Source organism: Malaclemys terrapin, chromosome 4, assembly GCF_027887155.1.
Source record: "Malaclemys terrapin pileata isolate rMalTer1 chromosome 4, rMalTer1.hap1, whole genome shotgun sequence".
Taxonomy (NCBI): Eukaryota; Metazoa; Chordata; order Testudines; family Emydidae; genus Malaclemys; species Malaclemys terrapin.
The window spans coordinates 3,553,518-3,577,524 of record NC_071508.1 but is presented as its reverse complement, the minus strand read 5'-3'; the positions used below and the strand labels follow the sequence as shown (position 1 = coordinate 3,577,524).

General features: G+C 46.0%; 1 pseudogene; it reads left to right on the top strand.

Moving 5' to 3' along the window:
* Positions 1–7,010: 7,010 nt before the first annotated feature.
* LOC128835643 (up-regulator of cell proliferation-like) lies at positions 7,011–23,069 on the top strand (annotated as a pseudogene).
* The last annotated feature ends 938 nt before the right edge of the window (positions 23,070–24,007 follow it).

Sequence of the window (24,007 nt, the reverse complement as noted above, 5' to 3'; positions counted from 1 at the left end):
GCTGAGTTCCTGCCAAAGGCCTTTGTGAAGTCACTGCCACACTCACCTTTCCCTTGCAGGCCTGATGCCTGCCCCTGGCCAGCCTGGTTGGATGTTTGAGCTGCACCCCGGATCTCCCCACTTGCTCATTATTGATTCTGGGGAGCAACCAGGCCACCTGGTAAAACAGCAGAGTCTGTTCCTCACCCCACACTGAGTTTTTCATAGAGGCCCAGATTGTGATACAATTCCATCTCCTAATGTGGTCTCTATTTCCAGGGCTATGAAATGTCACACACTTTGCACCATATTAAGCCCAATTCTTCTTGTGCCTTTCTTGGCTAGATCGAATTAGCCCTGCCCCATGATATCCGATCTCCCCGTCCTGCTGGGAGCCCCCGAGCCAGGAGCACCGCAGTAGGGGCCTCCTTGCTGTTTGTCTGCCGGGCTGGTGACAGGACTTCCTCTGCGTGGGGATATCAGATGCACCTCCAGAGGCAGTGCAGAAGTGAGTGCACTGCATCAGCCCAGCGTTGGGCTCAGGGCTTTGGCCTTGGCAGCTTCTGCTCCAGTCACGTCTCTGGGTGCCCGGACTCAGAGCTTCTGGCCCCCTGTGGCTGCAGCCAGTGCTGGGGAACTGGACTCAGGACTTTCATGCCCCTCCCCACTCCTGCTGGCACTCTGGGTGTCCGGGCTCGGGTCTTCTGCCAGGCATCTGCAGCTGGGGCTCGGGGCTTCCCTTGCCGTTCCTTCTGGGGCTCAGGTGTCTATTTTTCTAGATGTCCCGAAAATGGTAGGAGCCGAGGTGCTCCCAAGTAGTAGGTAGGAGCTGAGGTGCTCCCAACAGCAGGACCCCTCCTGCACATCTGGGAACCTCCTCTAGCTTCAGAAAGGTTGCTGGCTGCTGCCCTTGGAGCCCAGGTCTGAAGGCACCACACACGTGAGGGTGGCCATGCTGTGACCCCTACAACAACCGCTGAACTCCCCTATTCTCCTATTTTGGTCAGGACCCCCATGGTTACAATTCCATGACATTTCAGATGGAAACATTGGTCAATTTCAAGGCCAGAGGGTTTTTAAATTAGTCAAACTGAGCCCTGAATTTGGTAGGGACCTGGCTATTATGGAAGTCCTAGCAGGTTTGCACTCCCGGTTCTCCTGAAAGGCCATTGAGAATTCATGCTGCCTGAGAAACTTCCCAGAATAAGCTACCAGGACTGGGGGGGGATGAAGGAAACCAACCAAAGCCTGAGCTAGGATGGAGAGCATTGATCCAAGCGGTGTTTGAACCCCTCCACCCCCACCTGCCTGCCTGCCGTGAAACAGACAGAGGGGCACTGATTTCTATTGGTGAACTTGCTACAGACCGTGGGCTTCAGCACAAGCCATGCAGCCCATACTCTGACCTCTTGGACAAACAGCAACGTTGGCTTTTTAGAAACCTTCCCCCCAGTGCTCTGCATCCACTTGGGATTGTGCCCAGCAGAGGCTGGTGGAGGGGAGGGGAAGGCAGAGGAGGCCATGCAAATGTTGTGGCGTCTGCACTACCCCACAGACACACACCCAGCAATGCACGGCATAATAGCCAGGACAGTAAATGATTTGGCCATAACCTCCAAAATCCTCAGTGTTGAAAGTACAATTTATCTAGAAAACAATGGGAGGGAGGGGTTAGAGAGTTGCAGTAACCACCTGGATTTCCAGTCTCTGGCCAGGCACAGCCCCCTCTCCACAGTTTTCACTGATATCTTCTCCAAACTGGTCCTCCTGATATAATCTGAGGTCACATCCTGGCCTGCAGGGACATTGGCAGGATCTTCACTGTTCCCAGCTGCAGCATCACCCTTGTTATCCTGCCTGATAAGGATCCCGCCAGGGCTCAGCTAAATGGCATGTATCATGACAGGCTCTTTGCTGAGGGCCCTTGACAGCACCCGCACCCAAACCCCTCAACCCCAGCCCCACCCCAGAGCCTGCACCCCCAGCCGAAGCCCTCACTCTCTCCCACACCCCAACCCCAATTCTGTGAGCATTCATGGCCCTCCATACAATTTCTATACCCTGATGTGGCCCGTGAGTCAAAAAGTTTGCCCATCCCTGGTCTAAGGCCACCAAATGTTCGCAGTTACATGGCCCATGAAGCTCGCCTCCATCACTCACTGGTTAAAGCTTCAAACAAGCCCCTTTGTGCTTTCTCCCATTCTGCCCCCCAAACTCGGGAGGAGCTCCCTGTAAACATCAGCAAAACGACCTCCTCATCCCAGGGATTGTTTGATTCTTCAATTATTCCCATGTCCAGCAGGCTTGCCAGCTCCTTCTGAACCTGCTGCTGCAATGTACCAGTTCTGTGGGGTGCTTTGCTGGGTGCAGGTTGTGATCCCACAGTGTTAATCTTAGACAACTTTTGTGAGTCAGGCCTGGCCTGCTAGATAATCCCTGTCAGTGACTTTGCAGCACAGTCATAACCTCTGTCTTTTCAGTTACGGTGACCTCTTCACACACCTCAGTGCTCTCGAGTGGTATTCAGGCATCCGATCCGTAAGGGGCTGTCTTACAATCCTCCACACAGAATAGCATCTTGACAACAGCTTCACTATTGTGATGCACTTTTAACAGCCCGAGGTGCATCCCTGCTGCGAGGCCTGTGTACTTTACAGGTAACAGCGTGACCCCTCCCTACCACCTCCGAAGGCCCCTCCCATCAGTTTTGCAGTTTGTACTTTTCCACGAGGAGTAACAACTGCAGCAGATCACCTGCATCAAATGATCACTCACAAGGACAGCAGGACCCCGTTTATCCCATCGAATTGGGACCAGGGCCAGACTGGTTAACCAAAACTTCGGATAATCGGATGAATGGGAAAGTGCGAGGCTGCAGCGCCATCTAGTGACCATAGCAGATACTGCTCATTTCTGGACCTGTGTGTGCTGGTTGTTGGGTTAATATGGAGAACCGGATAATGGAGGGTCGGATAAACAGGGTTCTACTGTATTGTGCTCATCCCATTCTTTCCGAGCTGCTTGGCTTTTAGTGAGGCTTCGCTTCGCTATTCCAGTCATGGATTTAGGGAAACCTAATTTAGGCTCCTCCCTGTGAAAGGGAAAGGAAAAGTGAAGTGCTTCGATAAGATCAACCTTACCAGAATGAAATGGTTCCATTTTTTCTGTTTCAAAAGGGCATTTGGCTTCAGAATTTTATTTAATTTTTTATGAGATTGTGTCTTTTATGTTTTGTGGCACACAAGCAGAAAAGTTAGAGAAAACATAAAATACTCTTGCTGGAAGTTCGCAATGTCTTGCTAATTTGTTTCTTAGGAGCCAGAACAATAATACATAACAACTCAAAAATCAGAGGGAGAGCACATAGGCTACTGCCAATTACAGAGAGGCACAACTCACTGGGTACCTGCTGACTGACTGCTGCTAAGCCCTGATTGTGTGCTGCTCTACTGAGCTCCCTAGCATGCAAGCATGTCCAGGAAACATGCCCAAAATTTAAAGTCACAGTATTCAATTTTTAACACAACCACAAATACAGCAGAGCATCAAAATTTTCTGTTTTACAAAGTCTCTCCTTTTTTGGAACCCTTGCTTCTAAACATGCTATTCGGGATTTGAATCAAATTTCAGCTACTAATCATCATGTGTGTGGAATCATCATTAATGTGTATTCTGTGTAGTTATGTTTTATTCTTTACTATTGTTTCAACTAATTTGCCCGGTACTGACATTAGACTTACTGGTCTGTAATTGCCGGGATCACATCTAAGAGCCCTTTTTAAATATTGGCGTTACATTAGCTATCTTCCAGTCATTGGGTACAGAAGCTGATTTAAAGGACAGGTTACAAACCATAGTTAATAGTTCCGCAATTTCACATTTGAGTTCTTTCAGAACTCTTGGGTGAATGCCATCTGGTCCCAGTGACTTGTTACTGTTAATCAGTTAATTCAGTTAATTCCAAAACCTCCTCTAGTGACACTTCAATTTGTGACAATTCCTCAGATTTGTCACCTACAAAGGACAGCTCAGGTTTGGGAATCTCCCTGTCATCCTCAGCCATGAAGACTGAAGCAAAGAATTCATTTAGTTTCTCCACAATGACTTTATCGTCTATAAGTGCTCTTTTGTATCTCAATCGTTCAGGGGCCCCACTGGTTGTTTAGCAGGCTTCCTGCTTCTGATGTACTTAAAAAAACATGTTGTTATTACCTTTTGAGTTTTTGGCTAGCTGTTCTTCAAACTCCTTTTTGGCTTTTCTTATTACATTTTTACAATTAATTTGGCAGTGCTTGTGCTCCTTTCTATTTACCTCACTAGGATTTGACTTCCCCTTTTTAAAAGATGCCTTTTTATCTCTCACTGCTACTTTTACATGATTGTTAAGCCACGGTGGCTCTTTTTTAGTTCATTTACTGTGTTTTTTAATTTGGGGTATACATTTAAGTTGGGCCTCTACTTTGAAAAGTGTCCATGCAGCTTGCAAGGATTCACTCTAGTCACTGTAACTTTTAATTTCTGTATAACTAATCTCCTCATTTTTGCATAGTTCCCCTTTCTGAAATTAAATGCCACAGTGTTGGGCTGTTGAGGTATTCTTCCCACCATAGGAATGTTAAATGTTATTATATTATGGTCACTATTTCCAAGCGGTCCTGTTATAGTTACCTCTTCAACCAGCTCCTGCGCTCCACTCAGGATTAAATCAAGAATTGCCTCTCCCCTTGTGGATTCCTGTACCAGCTGCTCCAAGAAGCAGTCATTTAAAGTATCTAGAAATGTTGTCTCTGCATTTCGTCCTGAGGTGACATGTTCCCCGTCAATATGGGGATAATTGAAATCCCCCATTATTATTGAGTTCTTTATTTTGACAGCCTCTCCTATCTCCCTTAGCATTTCATTGTCTCTATCACTGTCTTGGTCAGGTGGTCGATAATAGATCCGTACTGTTACGTTCTTATTAGAGCATGGAATTACTATCCATAGAGATTCTATGGAACATGTGGATTCATTTAAGATTTTTACTTCATTTGATTCTACATTGTCTTTCACATATAGTGCCACTCCCCCCACGCATGACCTGTTCTGTCCTTTCGATATATTTTGTACCCTGGAATGATTGTGTCCCATTGATTGTCCCCACTCTACCAGGTTTCTGTGATGCCTATTATATCAATATCCTCCTTTAACACATCTGAGCACTGTGACTTCATTGGATTGGTGGCGAACTCACTCAGTGTTTGTGAGGGCGTTCCCTTCATCCACCATCAACCTGAAATGATGCTGATGTAGGATGTGTCTGCTCTGGGGTTGGGATCTCTGGTGGGCTCCCTTTGAACTCAAGATCTGTGGCTCTCGAGGGAGGCAAAGAAGGCCATCAGAAAATGTAATCAGTTTTGTTCCCTGCAAGGCCACAGTCCGGGCTCTATTACAGATAAGTTTTTCAAGTGCTTGTACACAAATGCTAGAAGCCTGCCTGCTTTGAGATGAAAGACAGCCTGACACTGCACTGGCCTCGGGCTGTGCCATGAAACTGAGCTCAAATAATTTGCACCCTAAGCCGGGCACATCCATGGTGCTGGGCATCAGCCCAAGTTCCAGTTAGGAGGTGGGTTTTGTTTGCACTCTGCAGCTGTGTGGTTTCTGATCATTGCAAAGGAAAGGCTGTGACCCAACCTCCCTGAAATAGTTTTACTTTCAGATTCCTATTGACTCTTTATTTTTACGGCACAAGGCAAACCCAGCTGAACAGACACCTCTTTAAGAGCTGTGATCAGTTTAGCTTCCAACAAAAAAGAGTAAGTACTATACTATTAGCTATTTAAAAAGATTTGAAAACTTAAAATACAAATCTGTGGGCCAAATCCTGAATTCTCAGGAGGGGCTTGGTGGTGGTGTGGGAATGCTCCTCCGGGATCTGGGTGCAGAAGAGACTCTGTGACATACGTTTCCATTTCCTTTATGGGGACATTATGGGGTGAGCCACCTTTGCAATATAATCTCTGAACCCCAAGGAGGTGGGGTTGGGAATTGCAGCTCCCCCACCCTTGACCACCAGCAGTAAGTCCACCCCCAAAATGAACACAGCCTGAAGCAGCATTAACTTTCACAGGAGCCTTTGATTTTTCACATTCCCTTTGATTTTAATACAACGTCCGCAATCCTAAAAAATGGGGGTGGGGCTTAATGGGGGGTGGGGAAATTCCATCATTCATAACTGAAATGTACAGAGACAGAGGTGAGGTGGATTGCTCAAGGGAGGGACCCTCCGCATGCAGATCTCCCCATTCCCGCTTAGAAAAGGAACAGCTGTCTCAGCAGCCTGATCCCCACTCCCCTCAGGACATGCTGGTCTCTAACTAGCAAAACACGGCTCTAAAGATGGGTAAAAGGAGGGACAGAGCCGCAGCAGCTTGGAAACAGTGAGCCGGGAAGATGTGAATGAGCCAGAGTTGCAGTTCAGTTTTGGCAGCATTATTGGAGCTGGCCCTGTCTCAACCCCATGGGAACTAACACCCAGTTTTCATGAGCCCCAGTGCACTGCTAGAGCTAATTTCCAATCGTTATTACAGAACTATTCCATTTTCAACAGGAAAGAGGGGAGTCTGGTGGGTCCGTCTCTCAAATTGTTGAAATGGCCAATCTCATGATAACGCACAAGGCACTTTCCTAGAGTGTTACTGGCTAAACTGAAGCTGCCTCTAGCAGCTTCACGAATCCCGTGTCTTCTGTCTTTTAAAAGCAAATCACTGCGGATCCTGCGATTCAGTGATAATGGCCACTGGGGACAAATACAGGATTCTATGCACCAAACGCAAAGAGCTGATACAAATTATTCAAAGAGACCCTGATAACATCTTGGATGAGTTACTTGCCCAGTCCATCATCACAGAGGAGGAGTACAACAGCTTCTATCAAAAAGAGGACATAGTGATCAAAATCAGGAAGTTGTTAATTCACATACAGAAAAAAGGGGAGTCAACCTGCCAGCAATTTCTGGAGTGTTTAGAAATCCTCTTTCCTGACACCAATCAGGATTTACAACCTTCTGGTCATGGTAAGTCAAATCTCTTTCTGTTTTATTTTTAAACAACAACAGCAACAACAAAAAAGAGGTAATAGCCATAATCTTTATGAGGAGAGATTAATAAAACTGGGACTTTTCAGCTTGGAAAAGAGATGGCTAAGGGGAGATATGATTGAGGGCTATAAAATCATGACTGGTGTAGAGAAAGTAGACAAGGAAGTGTTGTTTACTACTTCTCATAACACAAGAACTAGGGGTCACCAAATGAAATTAATAGGCAGTAGGTTTAAAACAAACAAAAGGAAGTATTTCTTCACACAATGCACAATCAACCTGTGGAACTGCTTTCCAGAGGATGTTGTGAAGGCCAAGACCATAACAGGGTTAAAAAAAGAACTAGACAAATTCATGGAGGATAGGTCCATCAATGGCTATTAGCCAGGATGGGCAGGGATGGTGTCCCTAGCGTCTGTTTGCCAGAAGCTGGCAATGGGCGACAGGGGATGGATCACTTGATGATGACCTGTTCTGTTCATTCCCTCTGGGGCATCTGGCATTGGCCACTGTCAGAAGACAGGGCACTGGGCTAGATGGACCTTTGGTCTGACCCAGTATGGCCGTTCTTATGTTCTTATGTTGTTATGGATTCTTTCCTGTTCCGATTAGGATCCACATCCCATATCTTAGCTCCTGTCAGACACCACAGCCTTCTGTTCTCTGGATCAACTCCGGTGACAGGCCTGTCTATTCTTCTTAGTAGGAAGTTCCCAGTCATATAGACCTGCCTCTTCCTGGGTGTTGGTTCAATTCTCCAGCCTTCCCCCTTGTGTTCCCTCTGGCTGCAAGTCTCCCTGCCTTCTGTTCTCACTTGCAATCTTTGGCAAGTCATCCTCTTTCCTCCTGGTTCTCTGAACTCTGGCTACCTCCATTGTCTTCTCCTCTTCTTGTGGGTGACTAGCTACTCTTCTCTTTCTCCTTACCCAACTATCTTCTGTTACTGGCTGACTCTCTCCTATATCCAGCTCAGCAAACCTGTTCCTCAGCTCTATTTCTTGTTCACTAGTCGGTCTTTTCCTCTGCCTTGTTTTCATAGTCACATGCTTCCACTGGCCACTCTCCGCAGCCTACCCTCACAGTTCTTCAGTTTAGCTTGCATCAAGTCTTGAGTTTTCTCTTCAGTTTCCTCTCGCCTTCTTTCCATCATCTGCTCAAATCCTCTTTGAAACTCAACCACAGCTTCTAACAGCATCTCCAAACCTCGGATCAGCTCTGCCATCAAATCTAGCAGGCATAAAAAAGAAGCAGCTTTCAGGTACCCTCTTCAGAATGATATACATCCCGCAGCTTCCACATCCCTCCTCTTCATTGTCTCTTCCATTCCTTGGGTCACTACCATGGCTGCTTCTGTAAGCACCTGTCAAAACAACAACACCACCCACAAAGAGCCACACACACCTTCCCGCAAACTACCATTCAAACTTCCCTGTTGTCAGCTCTGTTTTCTGGCTTCTGTGTTGCTGCTCGTGTGCCACTGGCTGGTTGCATGGCTGCATTGCTAGGCTCCCTAATCAGGGATGCCTCACCCCCTAATCAGGGCTCAGCTTTCATCAAAGGCTCTACTTCTCTCACAACACACTGCCCGCTACCAGACTGCGAACTGAAAAAACATCCCTCGCTGTTGTTAAAACCAGTTGCCCTGTATTGGTGCTGATCTATGTTTTTAATTTTCCGAGTAGAGACAAGGCCCAAGGGAAGATTTAACCAGCAGCCAATTCATTTGTTACAAAGATGAGGTTAGCATCTAGCAACATTTCAAACAGAGAAACAAAATGAAAGCATCACTAAGCCCCAAAACATCCAGGAACAGGTGGGGATTTTTCTGGCAGGGAGACTTGCAAAAGCCTAGGAGTTTTGCATACTGTCTATCCGCCAAGTGTTTATCCAGTCCTAATTTTCTATGGCCCAGGTGATGGGGCTCCCAACCTTCCTCCTAGGAAGATGATTCCACGGCCTCATAGGTCTCACTGTCAGGAAGTTTTTCTGGATATTGAGCCTAATCTTTTCTTTCCTTAAATGTAATCTTGTTTCTCCTAGTTATTTCTCAGGACTCTAAGGGAGACACCAGAGAAGAACTGGAAGAGGGGACAGAAGGTGAGCCACCAGGGGAATGGTGGAGGGAGAAGGGAGCAGCAGCACTCACCAGTGGATGGGGAAAAGGGGCAGGATGAGAGGATGGGCTGTGGAAATAAGTCATGAGTAGCTTGTTTTCCCCCATAGTCTGTCCCTTGGTAGAGCTTTCCATATGGCTATTCTCAGGGCAGGTACAAGCACTTCCTGGGCCATCTACAGACTCATTTGACTGGAGCTCTCCACCTCTGATTAGTGAGACTGGCTCAGGGAGTGCAGAGTGGAGTGAGTAAGACTCACCTGGGATATTACACAGAACTGTAATATCTGCTGCACAGTGCTCAGGTCTCTAGTCACTCCCTCCTTATATAGTCGGCTCATGGTTGGAACAGCCTTCAGAGAGATCCAATTAAGGACTCTATGTCTGAATTGGCCTTGAATGTAAGTCCCTTGCATGGTTACAGATCTGAGACTTTCTTTGAACTGCAGTTAATTTAACTTACCAGGCCTAATAAAGAGTAACTACAAGTGCAAAGACCAAAATTAAAAAAATCAAAATCCACAATTAAAATGTAATACCTTGTGACACCTTCACAAAAGAAAAAGGTAGAAATCAAGTTAATTTCTGGCCTCGCAGGTCACCTATCTTTCTTGAAAGAAAACCCAATGAATAATTCGGGAACCTCTCTACAGAATTAGAACGTTCAATCTACAATACATAACAACAAACCACATTTTGACTTCCTGTTCCCCGTGGTTAGCATTTCCTGCACAGTGTTTGAATTTTCATTGGCTTTATTTTTACTGTAGAAAAAGCTTCTTGGGGCATCTTCATCATTTTGAGAGGAGAGTATATAACTATTAAGAATACAGGAACATCAAAAAAGTCTTTAAGGATCTGAGAAGGTTTTAAATGTGGTTTCCTTTCTAGGATCTTCAAGTATGGAGAATGAACCTGAGAATTTAGGAGGCACTATGTTCTCAGAAGAAGAAAATGCTGAAGGTACTATTTCCTCCTTAATATGTTACTACAATTGTGTACCAGATAATGCTGTCCCTTTGAGGGCAGGCCCAACCCATTGTGACAGCTTCCCCCTCCCAGGGTGCCACCTGGAACTGGGGTACCACTGAGCCCCCCTGACCCACCACACTGGGCTTCCTCTCACACTATATTCCTGGGACCAACTGCAAAGCCCTCCAGCCTGCACTTTCCCCAGCATACATACAGGTAGGGACACATTCAGGCTCTCTGACCAGCCCTTGTATAGGAAAGCTACAGTTAGGGCAACTCCCAACTCCTCAGGCATGCACCCCCTCTGGAGTATATACCCAAAATTTTACTGTCTTGCGCTGCACAGGGAACTGTACAGCGTAAGCTCATAAAATTCACCCCTTCCCTCAATTTGGAGAGGAATACGCAAAAGCCTTTTGCCCCTGATGAGCTAAGATTTCCATACACTTCACTCCAACTCACTAGTTTAGATAAAGCAAAAACAAGTTTATTAACCACAAAAGATAGATTTTAAGTGACTATAAGGGATAGCAAACAGTTCAAAGCATATTACCTAGCAAATAAACTAAAAACACAAACTAAATGATATAAGCAGGCCGCAGATTCTTAAGGGGCAAGCTGCACTTGCGTTATATCTTGGAACCCTCAGGTTTTTCCTTCACAGGCTAGAAAACCCTTTAGCCTGGGTCCTGCACTTCCCCCAGGTCAGTCTTTGTTCCTTGGGTGTTTCCAGGACTCTTTTTGGGTGAGGCGTGAAGAACCCTTATGATGTCACTCCCCATCTTATATAGCTTTTTCATATGGCAGGACAGTGGTGGATTTAGAGTTAGTGGGGCCCTGTGCTCAGCCCCCCTTGGGACCCAGCCAAGAAAAAGAACATTCTCGCTTATCTCCCCCCGCCCCCGTTGTTCATTCTTTTGTTCTTCATTGTCCTCCTATAAGAAATAGGAAGAAAATGAAAATAAAGTGAGGTACCTTGATTGGTTATGTAGTCTAACTTATTTTTCCACAGACCACTTGAAAATTGCAGAGGGTTTCAGCAGATCACTTAATGATCTTTCCAGATACTCTTTGTAAAGTTAGGTAACTATTGTAAAGTGCTTTGGATAAGAGCGCTTATTAAAAAAAAATGTAAAAAAACGTTGGGGTGCGGGGTCTGGCCAGGAGTTAGGATGTGCGAGGGGGCTCAGGGCTGAGGGTGCAGGGTCTGGAAGGGAGTTAGGGTGCAGGAGCAGGCTGGGGGTTGGAGTGCAGGGTCTGGCCAGGAGTTAGGATGTGGGAGGGGGCTCAGAGCTGGAGCAGGGGTTTGGGGTGTGGAGAGCTTACGTGGGGCAGCTCCTGTTTGGTGCTCAGGGTGGGAGTGGGAATGTGGGGGGGTGCAGGAGTCAGGGAGGGCAGGGGGCTGAGGTGCAGGAGTCAGGGAGGACAGGGGCTGTATCAAGGGGAGCAGGAATCAGGGCTGGGTGTGTGTGAGCGGGTGCAAGTGTCAGGGAGGGCAGGGGGCTGTGTGTGTGTGAAGGGGGTGCATAAGTCGGGGCTTGCATTGTGGGGCTGGGGGGTATATGTAGGAGGAGCGCGGGGGCCCCTTTCCACCCCTTTCCCAAGGGCCCTTCCCCACCCCTGCTCCACCTCTGCCCTGACCCCATCCCACCCCTTCCCCAAGTCCCCACCTCCCGAGTGTGCTGCAGCCCCGCTCCTCCCCCTCCCTCTTGGAGCATCCTGAGTGCCAGCAAACAGCTGTTTGGCGGCGGGAAAAGTGCTGGGAGGGTGGGGGAGGAGCGGGGACATGGCGCGCTCTGGGAGGGGGGAGCTCAGCTGCCAGTGGGGGTGGGCGGAGCCTGCAGCAGGAGTCCCAGGAGCCGGCAGGACCAAGCTTCTGCACCTGCAGCTGCCCAGCCCTGGGGCCCCCTGTCATTGAGGGGTCCCGTCCCAGGGCACCCTATGTTTTATGGTAAATCCACCTGGGCGAGGGGCAAGGGCACAGCAGGGCATGGGGGAGAGGATTAGTCCCCAGCTGGAGCAAGGCAGGGGCCGGGGGCAAAAGCAGAGGGGGTGGGAGTTAGGGTTGGTCCCTGGAGCAAGGGAGGGCCAGGGATAAATTGTGAGCACAGCAGAGCCGGGGAGGGGGTAAACAGGATCCCCCCCACACCGCTACCCACATAGAGCGAGTAGCTACCTTCTCCCTGGTCCTAGCCCCCCACCCTTCCTCTGCTGCAGAGGAGCTGAGCGACAAGCAGGGACTCTGTCCCTCCACTCCACTCCGGGCGGCAGGCTGACGGTCCCTGGCTTTGGGCTGCCTGAGCCCAGGGGTTTACAGCTGAGACGCCTGAGCAGATACAGGCGTCTCTCTCTGGCCCAGAGTTAAGTGTCTAATTACCTTTGAGGGGCAGGGTTTAGGCCCCACCCTTTTCAACAGCATTTCATTTTGGCTCCCTGCTCAGCATGCTGGCTTCTGTGAATCCCGTTTCTAGGTGTCTACTCTCCCCATGCATTATAAAGGGAGCCTGGGATCCTAGCTCGGGGCTGAGGAGTCCAGTGGGCAGCAGGGCACCTAAAATTATGTATTGCAATGCTGAGTGTTGCAACGCCTAGGTCCCTTTGTGGATGACAGGCCTTAAACAGTGAATTACCATACCACACACATATATATATCTATTGGGGTTGGTCCTGCTTTGAGCAGGAGGTTGGACTAGATGACCTCCTGAGGTCTCCTCCTACCCATATCTTCTGTGATTCTATGACTTAGCCCCCCACTGTCTATCTCTGGTGGCCATTCCAACTCCATACAGTTAAGGACTCTCTGCCATGGCAGACCACAAATCTCCTGCATATTTACAGATCTGAGGCTCCCCACTGACACTCCTCTGACTAATTGTGTCTTAACCTGACTCTGAAGTTTCAGACCTACCAAGGAGTAACAGTGAGTGCAAAGACCAGCAAACTAAAAAACAGAATCCAACAATAAAATATGCCATGTGACACCTTCGCTAAAAAAAAGAGACAAAAATCAAGTTAATTTCTGGCCTCTCAGGTCACCCATCTGCCTTGAGAGAAAACCCAGTTAACAATGTGAGAACCTCTCTACAATTTTACCCCTTCTCCTTGCACCCCTGTTCCCACATTCACTTCCTGATTGGATTGATGTCCCAATAAAATCAACTAACCAACTAATCAATTTTGGGCTTTCCCTCTCCTTCAATAAATACATTCCTCTCCTCTGAGTAGCTCCTAATGCTGCAACTCCTATCATTGTTCCTCTGCTCCTAGTGACAATGAGCAGACAGTCACCACTCTGCTTTCTCACACCCTACTCCCACCTGGGAAAAATAAAGAGCTGAGAAATCCCGGTGCCCTGCTCCCCACCTCCCTGTCACAGGCCTCCCGGCCTCTCTTTTCACTGCTCACTCACTTCACTGTCATGGGCCTACTGCTTCCTGGTCACAGGTCCCTACCAGGAGAGTGACACCTTAGACAATTCCTCATTCACTCTACCTTGTCTTCCTCCAATTTGGGCCACTCATGCTGCTCCTGAGGTGGGGATGGAGCTTTGCAACTCCCATTCTAGGATTACTCTGATTCTGTGCCAAGAGGATTGAAAAGGCATCCCGTATGCATGTTCTGACCTCAGCACCACTCTATACTTTCAATGGAGAGAGGAGCTCTTTTAGGGCCTGACTACACTGGAGCTCAAAGTGTAATGTCCAGCTTGGGTAGATATACCCACGTTAGCTTTGATCAAGCGAGCACACTAAAGGTAGACGCTAGCTGCAGTGGTGTGGGCTAGCTGCCTGAGTACCTACCTAGGATCTCAGATGGGATTGTACTCAGGCATCCCACGACCCCTGCCACTGTGGCTACACTTGTATTTTTATCACACTGGATTGAACAAAGCTAGCGTGCCTATGTCTACTCAAGCTTGAAATTACACCTTGAGCTCCAGTCTACATGTACCCGTAAGGGCTGAGGGCAACTAGCCCCACCAGCACCTCCCTCCAGAGACTGCGCTCTAAGGTACTGCTATAAAGAAGGTGGGAGCACTGCCAGACTCTCCTTCCTCTCCTTCTCCACCCCACCCCATTCCCTCATATGGCTGCTGGAGAGAAGGGGGTAAAGAAAAGTATATGCTGTAAAGCAGTGGTTCTAACCAGGAGTCTGGGGCCCCCTAGGGGGCCTTGAGCAGGTTTCAGGGGGGGCCTCCCAGCAGGGCCAGCACTAGACTCGCTGGGGTCCAGGGCAGAAAGTTGAAGCCCCACTGCATGTGGCTGAAGCCCGGAGCCCTGAGCCCGGCCACCCAGGGCTGAAGCTGGAGCCTGAGCAATGTAACTTTGTGGGGGTCCCCGTGATGTGGGGCCCCAGGCAACTGCCCTGCTTGCTACCCCCTAATGCTGCCCCTGGCTTTTATATGCAGAAAACCAGTTAATGTGGGACAGGTGGGCCATGGTGTTTTAATAGCATGTTGAGTGGGGCCTCATAAAGAAAAAGGTTGAGAACCCCTGCGGTTAGTTAAAGTAATAGAAGACGGAGATTAGTTTATTAGCTTTAACTTCATTAAAGGCAACTCTCGATTTAGTCCTGAGTGGAGTGCAGGAGCTGGTCCAAGAGGTAACTATAATAGGACCGCTTGGAAACAGTGATCATAATATAATAACATTTAACATTCCTGTGGTAGGAAGAACTCCTCAACAGCCCAACACTATGGCATTTAATTTCAAAAGGGGGAACTATGCCAAAATGAAGAGGTTAGTTAAACAGAAGTTAAAAGGTACAGTGACTAAAGTGAAATCCCTGCTAGCTGCATGGGCGCTTTTTAAAGACACCATAATAGAGGCCCAACTTCAATGTATACCCCAAATTAAGAAACACAGTAAAAGAACTAAAAAAGAGCCATCGTGGCACAACAACCATGTAAAAGAAGCAGTGGGAGATAAAAAGGCATCTTTTAAAAAGTGGAAGTCAAATCCTAGTGAGGTAAATAGAAAGGAGCATAAACCCTGCCAAATTAAGTGTAAAAATGTAATAAAAAACATTTTGTTATTACCTTTTGAGTTTTTGGCTAGCTGTTCTTCCAACTCCTCTTTGGCTTTTCTTAAGTACCTCAGAAGCAGAAAGCCTGCTAAACAACCAGTGGGGCCCCTGGATAATCGAGGTACAAAAGGAGCACTTAAAGACGATAAAGTCATTGTGGAGAAACTAAATGGATTTTTTGCTTCAGTCTTCATGGCTGAGGATGTTAGGGAGATTCCCAAACCTGTGTCGGCTTTTGTAGGTGACAAATCTGAGGAACTGTCACAGACTGAAGTGTCACGAGAGGAGGTTTTGGAATTAATTGATAAACTAAACATTAACAAGTCACCAGGACCAGATGGCATTCACCCAAGAATTCTGAAAGAACTCAAATATGAAGTTGCGGAACTGTTAACTATGGTTTGTAACCTGTCCTTTAAATCGGCTTCTGTACCCAATGACTGGAAGATAGCTAATGTAACGCCAATATTTAAAAAGGTCTCTAGAGGTGATCCTGGCAATTACAGACCGGTAAGTCTAACATCAGTACCGGGCAAATTAGTTGAAACAATAGTAAAGAATAAAATTGTCAGGTACATAGAAGAACATAAATTATTGGGCAAAAGTCAACATGGTTTCTGTAAAGGGAAATTGTGTCTTACTGATCTATTAGAGTTCTTTGAAGGGGTCAACAAACATGTGGACAAGGGGGATCCAGTGGACACAGTATACTTAGATTTCCAGAAAGCCTTTGACAAGGTCCCTCACCAAAGGCTCTTATGTAAATTAAGCTGCCATGGGATAAAAGGGAAGGTCCTTTCATGGATTGAGAACTGGTTAAAAGACAGGGAACAAAGGGTAGGAATTAATGGTAAATTCTCAGAATGGAGAGGAGTAACTAGTGGTGTTCCCCAAGGGTCAGTCCTAGGACCAATCCTATTCAACTTATTCATAAATGATCTGGAGAAAGGGGTAAACAGTGAGGTGGCAAAGTTTGCAAATGATACTAAACTGCTCAAGATAGTTAAGACTAAAGCAGACTGTGAAGAACTTCAAAAAGATCTCACAAAACTAAGTGATTGGGCAACAAAATGGCAAATGAAATGTAATGTGGATAAATGTAAAATAATGCACATTGGAAAAAATAACCCCAACTATACATACAATATGATGGGGGCTAATTTAGCTACAACGAATTAGGAAAAAGAACTTGGAGTCATCGTGGATAGTTCTCTGAAGACGTCCATGCAGTGTGCAGAGGTGGTCGAAAAAGCAAACAGGATGTTCGTAATCATTAAAAAGGGGATAGAGAATAAGACGGAGAATATATTATTGCCCCTATATAAATCAATGGTACGCACACATCTTGAATACTGTGTACAGATGTGGTTTCCTCATCTCAAAAAAGATATACTGGCCCTAGAAAAGGTTCAGAGAAGGGCAACTAAAATGATTAGGGGTTTGGAATGGGTCCCATATGAGGAAAGATTAAAGAGGCCAGGACTTTTCAGCCTAGAAAAGAGGAGACTAAGGGGGGATATGATAGAAGTATATAAAATCATGAGTGATGTGGAGAAAGTGGATAAGGAAAAGTTATTTACTTATTCCAATAATACAAGAACTAGGGGCCACCAAATGAAATTAATGGGCCACAGGTTTAAAACAAATAAAAGGAAGTTCTTCTTCACACAGCGCACAGTCAATTTGTGGAACTTCTTGCCTGAGGAGGTTGTGAAGTCTGGGACTATAACAGCGTTTAAAAGAGAACTGGATAAATTCATGGAGGTTAAGTCCATTAATGGCTATTAGCCAGGATGGGTAAGGAATGGTGTCCCTAGCCTCTGTTTGTCAGAGGGTGGAGATGGATGGCAGGAGAGAGATCACTTGATCATTACCTGTTAGGTTCACTCCCTCTGGGGCACTTGGCATTGGCCACTGTCGGTAGACATGATATTGGGCTAGAGGGACCTTTGGTCTGACCCAGTACGGTCATTCTTATGTTCTTATGTAACCCCTAATTACTAGCCATCAATGGAATTTTTATTTTAAATTATGAAGATTTTACATCATTAACTCCATCTCTAAAAATGTTCTGTCTGGGAATATCTAACTTCTGAAAGTCATGAGAATCCTATTTTCATTTTGTTTTACAGAGAAAAATAAAGCTTTGCAAGGACTCCTTTCTAAGCTAAACCTGCAGAAATACCAAAGCACAAAACTCAGGCTGCGGGATGTCCTGGAAATTGGCTCAGAAAATATAGAAAACTGGACTCCTCAGATGTTAGGGGATTTACCTTGGCATTTCCTGAGGAAACTAATGACTCTGAATGGGACAGCCAGAAATACAAGTCTTGTGCATAGGGCATATGATGATGAAGGAGGCAGTGAGGAGGCACAGATTGCATGTGGAGATGTTTTTAGTTTTAATGACACTGACAACAGAGTTTCTCTACATCCCCTTGATGTTCTCTGTGCCGTTCTGCTTTGCTCAGACAGTTTCCTGCAGCAGGAGATCCTATCCAAAATGTCCATGTGCCAGTTTGCCCTCCCTCTGCTGCTCCCTGCCCTCGACACCCCCAGGTGCACCCTAATGCTGTGGGCCATGAGGGACATTGTGAGGAAGTGGAGGCCGCACTCCCTGGCAGAGAGCAGAGGGTTCAGAGAGGAGAGCCTGGTGCTCACAGCAATGCCAACCATTTCCTTTGTGCGGATGGGGAGCTGCAGCTTCTCCAAGTCCAGACTCCTAAATGAGGTTCTCAGCCCCTCTCAGCAGTACCACGATTTCTTCATCCACCGGGACATGGAGTCTGGGAACGTCCCTCGGGAAATCACAGATGGGCTGGTCGAGATTTCCTGGTATTTCCCTGGAGGGAGGGAGAATTTGGATCTTTTCCCAGAACCCATTGCAGTTACAAATCTGCGTGGAAACATTGAGTCCCACTGGCTACAATTTACCTTTTTAACAGTGGTCTCCTCAGCAGTGTTCATAGTTACTGAGAGCATCAGTGAGAGACAATACACACTGTTATCATCTCTGCAGGGATCAGCCACTAAATACTACTTCATCCTCAATTGCAAGAATGGAAATCCCATGGAAACATTGGGATTCCTTAATAAGTTGGCTCCAGTGCTGAATCTGAGCAAATCACAACTACTGAAGAAAGACAGCACCACAAATAATGCAGGATTTGTGCAAAAACTGAAATCTGCCATAAAAAGCATAACGAGTTCACATCCCAAGAGAATGAATTTGGAAGCCATGGCTGTGACCGCACGTGAACTAGGAATCCAGGTAGATGAGGACCGAAAGGAATGTCAGATTGCAAGGAAGTGGGCTAGAGAAATCACTGTGGAAATAAAAGATGTGGCAAAGTACAAGAGGGAAATGCTGAGACTGCAGGGGGATCTCTGGGAAGAATTGGCTAAAGTGGAAAAAGAACTGTGCAGAATGAGAAGGCAAGGGGAGACTGCCACTGAAGACTATAGATGTCAACTGAGAGAGGAACGGTTGGAATTACGTAGACAGCAGGATCAATGTGACCTTACTGATGGATTGATTAAATTTATTAATGGAATAGGACAATTGCCTTCAATGGAGAAACATTACTTTCTGAAATGGATGAAGTTTAGCCTGGATCACATTGCTCGAGATAATCTTTTTAAACTACGGGATCAATATAAAGGGAAAAGTAAAATGGCAGATGACCCACAAGCGCTAGCCATGATGGATAAATTAATATCTACCACTTCCTTAGGGGTTGAGCATTTCATGCGTGAGTTGGGGCAGTTTTATGAAGCTGAATACTCAATGGTTAAAGAAGGAGACAAGGCAGAAAGCCAAAGACAATTCATCCATCTCCCAGGCATAGCAGCTGACCTGATGCTGGAAGGGTTTCCTATGGAACTGCTAGATGGAGATTCATCCAACATCCCACTGCAGTGGGTGACAGAAGTTTTGACTGAGCTCCATGTCAAGCTGGGGGGAAGGTCCAGAATGCTGGTTCTAACGGTGCTGGGAGTGCAGAGCACTGGGAAATCCACCCTCCTCAACACCATGTTTGGCCTGCAGTTTGCAGTGAGCAGTGGCCGATGTACGCGAGGAGCCTTCATGATGCTCATTAAAGTGGCAGAGAACTTTCAGCAGGAGCTGGGCTGTGATTTCATCCTGGTGATAGACACAGAAGGCTTGAAAGCCCCAGAACTGGCCAGGCTGGAGGACAGTTATCAACATGACAATGAGCTGGCCACCCTGGTAATTGGACTGAGTGACATAACTATCGTTAACCTGGCCATGGAGAACGCCACAGAAATGAAGGATGTTCTGCAAATTGTGGTCCATGCCTTTCTCAGAATGGAGGAAATAGGGCAAAAGCCCAACTGCCAATTTGTGCATTAGAATGTCAGTGATGTGTCTGCGCATGACCAAAACATGAGGGACAGGAATCACCTCCTAGAGCAGCTGAATGAAATGACCATAGCTGCAGCTAGGATGGAAAAGCAATGTAAAAAAGTGAATTTTTCATGTATTATGGACTATGATGCAGAGAAACACAATTGGTACATCCCTGGGCTGTGGCACGGAGTCCCTCCCATGGCTCCAGTGAACATGGGATACAGTGAGAGTGTGTGTGAGCTAAAGAAATACCTGTTTGATTTGATAAAGCAACGGTCACATAATAGAGCCCCCAAGGACATTCCCCAGTTTGTCAAATGGGTGGAGAGCCTGTGGAATGCTGTAAAACACGAGAACTTCATCTTCAGTTTCAGAAACAGCCTTGTAGCTGAAGCCTATAATCAGCTGTCTATGAAGTATTCCGAGTGGGACTGGCATTTCCGCAAAGAGATACATCTCTGGGTATCTGAAAAGGAAACTGTCATTCAGAATCAGACATTAGAGAAACTACAGGCTGGTGCCTTATCCATCTTGAAAAATGAGGCACAGGAAAAACTGCAGCACGAGAAACAAAAAGTTTTGGATAATTTACAAGATTATTTTGAAAGTGGAGTTTCGAATCTGCACCTGATAGAAAAGTACAGAGAAGATTTTATCAGGAGTGCAAACTGCCTCAAAAATGAACTTGAGAGCTACTCTGAGAACAAGTGCGAGGAAGCAATTCGAATTCGAAAAGGCCAGATCAAGACAGAAAATATCCAGACCTCATACATGCAGATAATTGAAGGGAAAGTTGACAGGGTCTTGGATGAATGTAGGAACAAAAAACATAAACTAGAGAATGAAGAACTGAAATTAGAATTTGAAAACATGTGGAGAGAAACACTGTCAGAGTTGGAGTTCAGCAGTTTACAGAAACGTGAAATTTATCGAGAGATGGAGTCCCAGTTGAGAAAGGACCTGGCAAATCGAGGGAGTGCCGTCAGGCAGAAGCTACAGGAATCAGGTAGTTTGTTGTATTATGGAATTGACAATTTCAAACTGAAAAAGGAGTATCTAGATTCAGCATGGATCAAAACTATGAAAAAACTGTTGTTCACAGGGGAATGTGAAACAGCTGTTCACACAGAAGAACTTGCTCAATCCTTAATAGATGAGGGTAAAAGATACACTGAAGAAAAGGTAAATTCCAAAGTGGACTATGATGAAATCTATTGCACAGAATTGTTGAACATAATCAACAAAAGGCTCCAACAGGAGGATGTTAAAAAACTTGGCACTACTGCTTGCTTTGAAGTTGACCTGAAAATTCATATTCTGGGGGAGGCAGCTTGGAGATTTCAGAAGATGCATGAAGATTTTATCAAACAAAATGATCCTCAGTGTCGTCTAGAGAAGCTGAAACCTCTGTATTTCTCCACATTTACTGACCTGTATTTGGAAAAAGATGAGAACCAAACAAGGGCCAGGGATTTCTGTGATCAATGTCTCAAACCCACCTTGGTGGATTATATCAACAAAAGACTAGGAACAGAGATAGTAGATGACATTCTCAACAAGGCAGAGTCCATTGAATATGGCAGCCGGACCTTTTTCCAGTTCACTGTACAGAAAAAGCTTCTGGAGGAGATGGACTTAGATAACTATGTGAAATATATTAAATACTATAAAGAATTTGTCAAAACCTGGATTCGGAGACGTATTATGGATCATTACAGGGAGACTAAGAGTTTGGGAGAGTTGGAGAAAAAGATTCTATCTACGATAGTAAAGAAAGTGAGGGAAGTTTTGGAAAGCTCCAAAAATGAAAAAAATACCACAGCCTTAGCATTTTTAAACAACTTTTGTGAAGCGCTGCAGCAGGACCTAGTCATTTCCAAGGATAACTTAGTTGGGATACAGTTTAAAAACACAGCAAAAACAGGCCAGTTTTGTGCTAATATTCAAACCTTTCTTCTAGGTCTGGAACAAGAAATCTTATCCCAATTTGGTGGTTTGGATATTCACACCAAACTCTCCAATCTGTCATTAAAACCCCAGGATGTAATCTTTAAGCGAGTGTTTGGCTGTGGGAAGCAGTGTCCATTTTGTAAAGTCCCCTGTGAAGCAGGAGGCAGTGACCACAAAGAGCATTTTGCATCTGTGCATCGGCCACAAGGATTATGCAATTTCAGGGATCTTGATACACAAAAACTTGTCTATGATATATGCTCATCTGAAGTGGTTTCTGAGAACTCATTCCGAAAATCAGACACAAAAGGGAAATTTCATCCCTACAAAGATTATCGCGTCTATTACCCAGACTGGCGCATTCAGTCAGATCCCAGCATTGAGGCTTCTGATTACTGGAAGTTTGTTTTTCAGAAGTTCAATCACCAGTTCGCTAAAAGTTATAATGCTAAGCCAGCAGATCTCCCAAGAGACTGGGGAAAAATAACTGAAACACGGGCACTGGAGGGCCTAAAGGAAGCCTTTAACATGAAATAAAAACATGGTGAGAGCCTGCTGAAATGGAATGTAAATATGTTTAAATATTTGAAACTTTCCTTAATTTTAAAAAATGGCATGTTAAAAATATTCTGTATTGTATTTTTTTAAGTCTCAGAACCTCATGTTCACTTCACAACTTCTAAGTGGAACTGACAGGTTTCTGACTTTTCATGTCACATGACAACTTATGATACAATTACAGAATGTCTGCTGTACAATTACTGCTAGGAACATAAGAACTGTCACACTTGACCAGAGCAGAGAGAACCATTTAGTCTACTATCCTGTCTCCGAGAGTGGCCAATACCAGATACTCCATAAGAAGGTTCCAGGAACCCCAAATGGACAATTGTGGAACAACAGAAGTTTCTTCCTAACAAATTATTAGATTTTAAGGCCAGCAGCAACCACAATAATCATCTACTAGTCTGGCTTTCAGCATAACACCTGGCCAGAAAATTCCATCCAATAATTCCTGCTGCGGGGGAAATTATTCATCCATAGTTGGTAAGAAGCAGCTCATTATTAAACCAAGTAATTTGTGGTTGAACTAAGAAGAGCAGATATTTTAGAAGGAAATCCAATTGCAATTTAAAACCCCAAGTAATGATGAATTTACCAATTCAGTTCGGAAGCTGTTCCAGTCAGTTACCCTGATTGTAAAAGCTGGATTTTATTTTCAGTTAAAAATAAATGTAATTTAAATTTCCAGACATTGGATCTTGTTCTACATTTGTTTGCTAGACTCAAGAGGCCTCTCCTATCTGTTTTTTTCTTCCTTAATAGTTATAGACCATGATCAACCTTCTCTTTGTTAAGTAAATGCATTGAGCTCTAAGTCTCTCAGTATAAAGCAGGTTTTTTCAAACCTTGAATCATTCTTGCAAATCTTCTCTGAAACCTCTCCAATTTTTCAACACACTTTTTTAAAACTATGGACACCAGAACTGGACACAATATCCCAGTAACGATCTCACCATTGGCATATACAGAAGTAATATCTCCCTAATCCTCCTTGACATTTCTTTGTTTATACATCTTAGCAACTTCCCCTCTGCCCAGTGGGTGCTCAACCCCACTCTGCCTCCGACCCCACCCCCACTCCACCCCATCCCTGAGGCCCCACCCCTGCCCCGCCTCTTCCAAAGCTCATAGCCAAACTTGACTGGAAGGATTTGGGGCAAGCTTTTGCTCTTATGACAGGACAATGTCCTATTAATCAAGTTTAGGCTCAAGTATGGATGTCATGATTTTATTTTATATGTAACTCTTTGTTTCTAATATTTCTACTGGTATCATTTGAATCCCTGATAAATAAACATACTTGCTTTCTGTGTGAACAAGTGTGAGTGCTGTGTATTAAATGGAGCTGTGTAGTGTGGTGTAACCGGTAAGATGCAATTTGGGAACACTGGGTCTAGTAACTCTGCATGTCTGGTGGGTCAGGGGCTGGACACTCCAGGGAGATGCTTGAGGGTTAGTGGGTGCGTATCACTAAACTATACCGAGAGAGCAAGACCTGCAGAGGCCTAGAGGGGAGTGACCCCCTGGCATGCACTGACTAGGCTTCCTCACGCGAAGGGCAGGTGGTAGCAAAGTGCCTCACAGCCCTGGGTATCCCTGGGAGGCATCACAGGGGAAGGGAATGGGACTGACCCAAACCCCCTGGTCCATTGCCACCTCCAGTGGCTGCAATGTCCCCCCACCCTGGAGCAGGTAGCAACCCAGTCCTTTCATGGATGCTTGTTCACTGGTTGTCCCCTTAGTCCTGTCAGCCGAGAACTGCTCCGCCTGAGGGGGTGGGGCAGCAGCTCCCCCGGGGCAGGGAATCAAGAGGGGGCTGAGGCTGCAGAGCGAACAGTCCTATCCTGAGAGCTCGCTGCCCAGGGCAGAGGGGCCAGCTGGGGCTGATGGGGGAGTGGCAGCTGCCAGGGCCAGGGCCAGGGGCCTGGGAAAGGCCTGAGAAGTGCCCCCC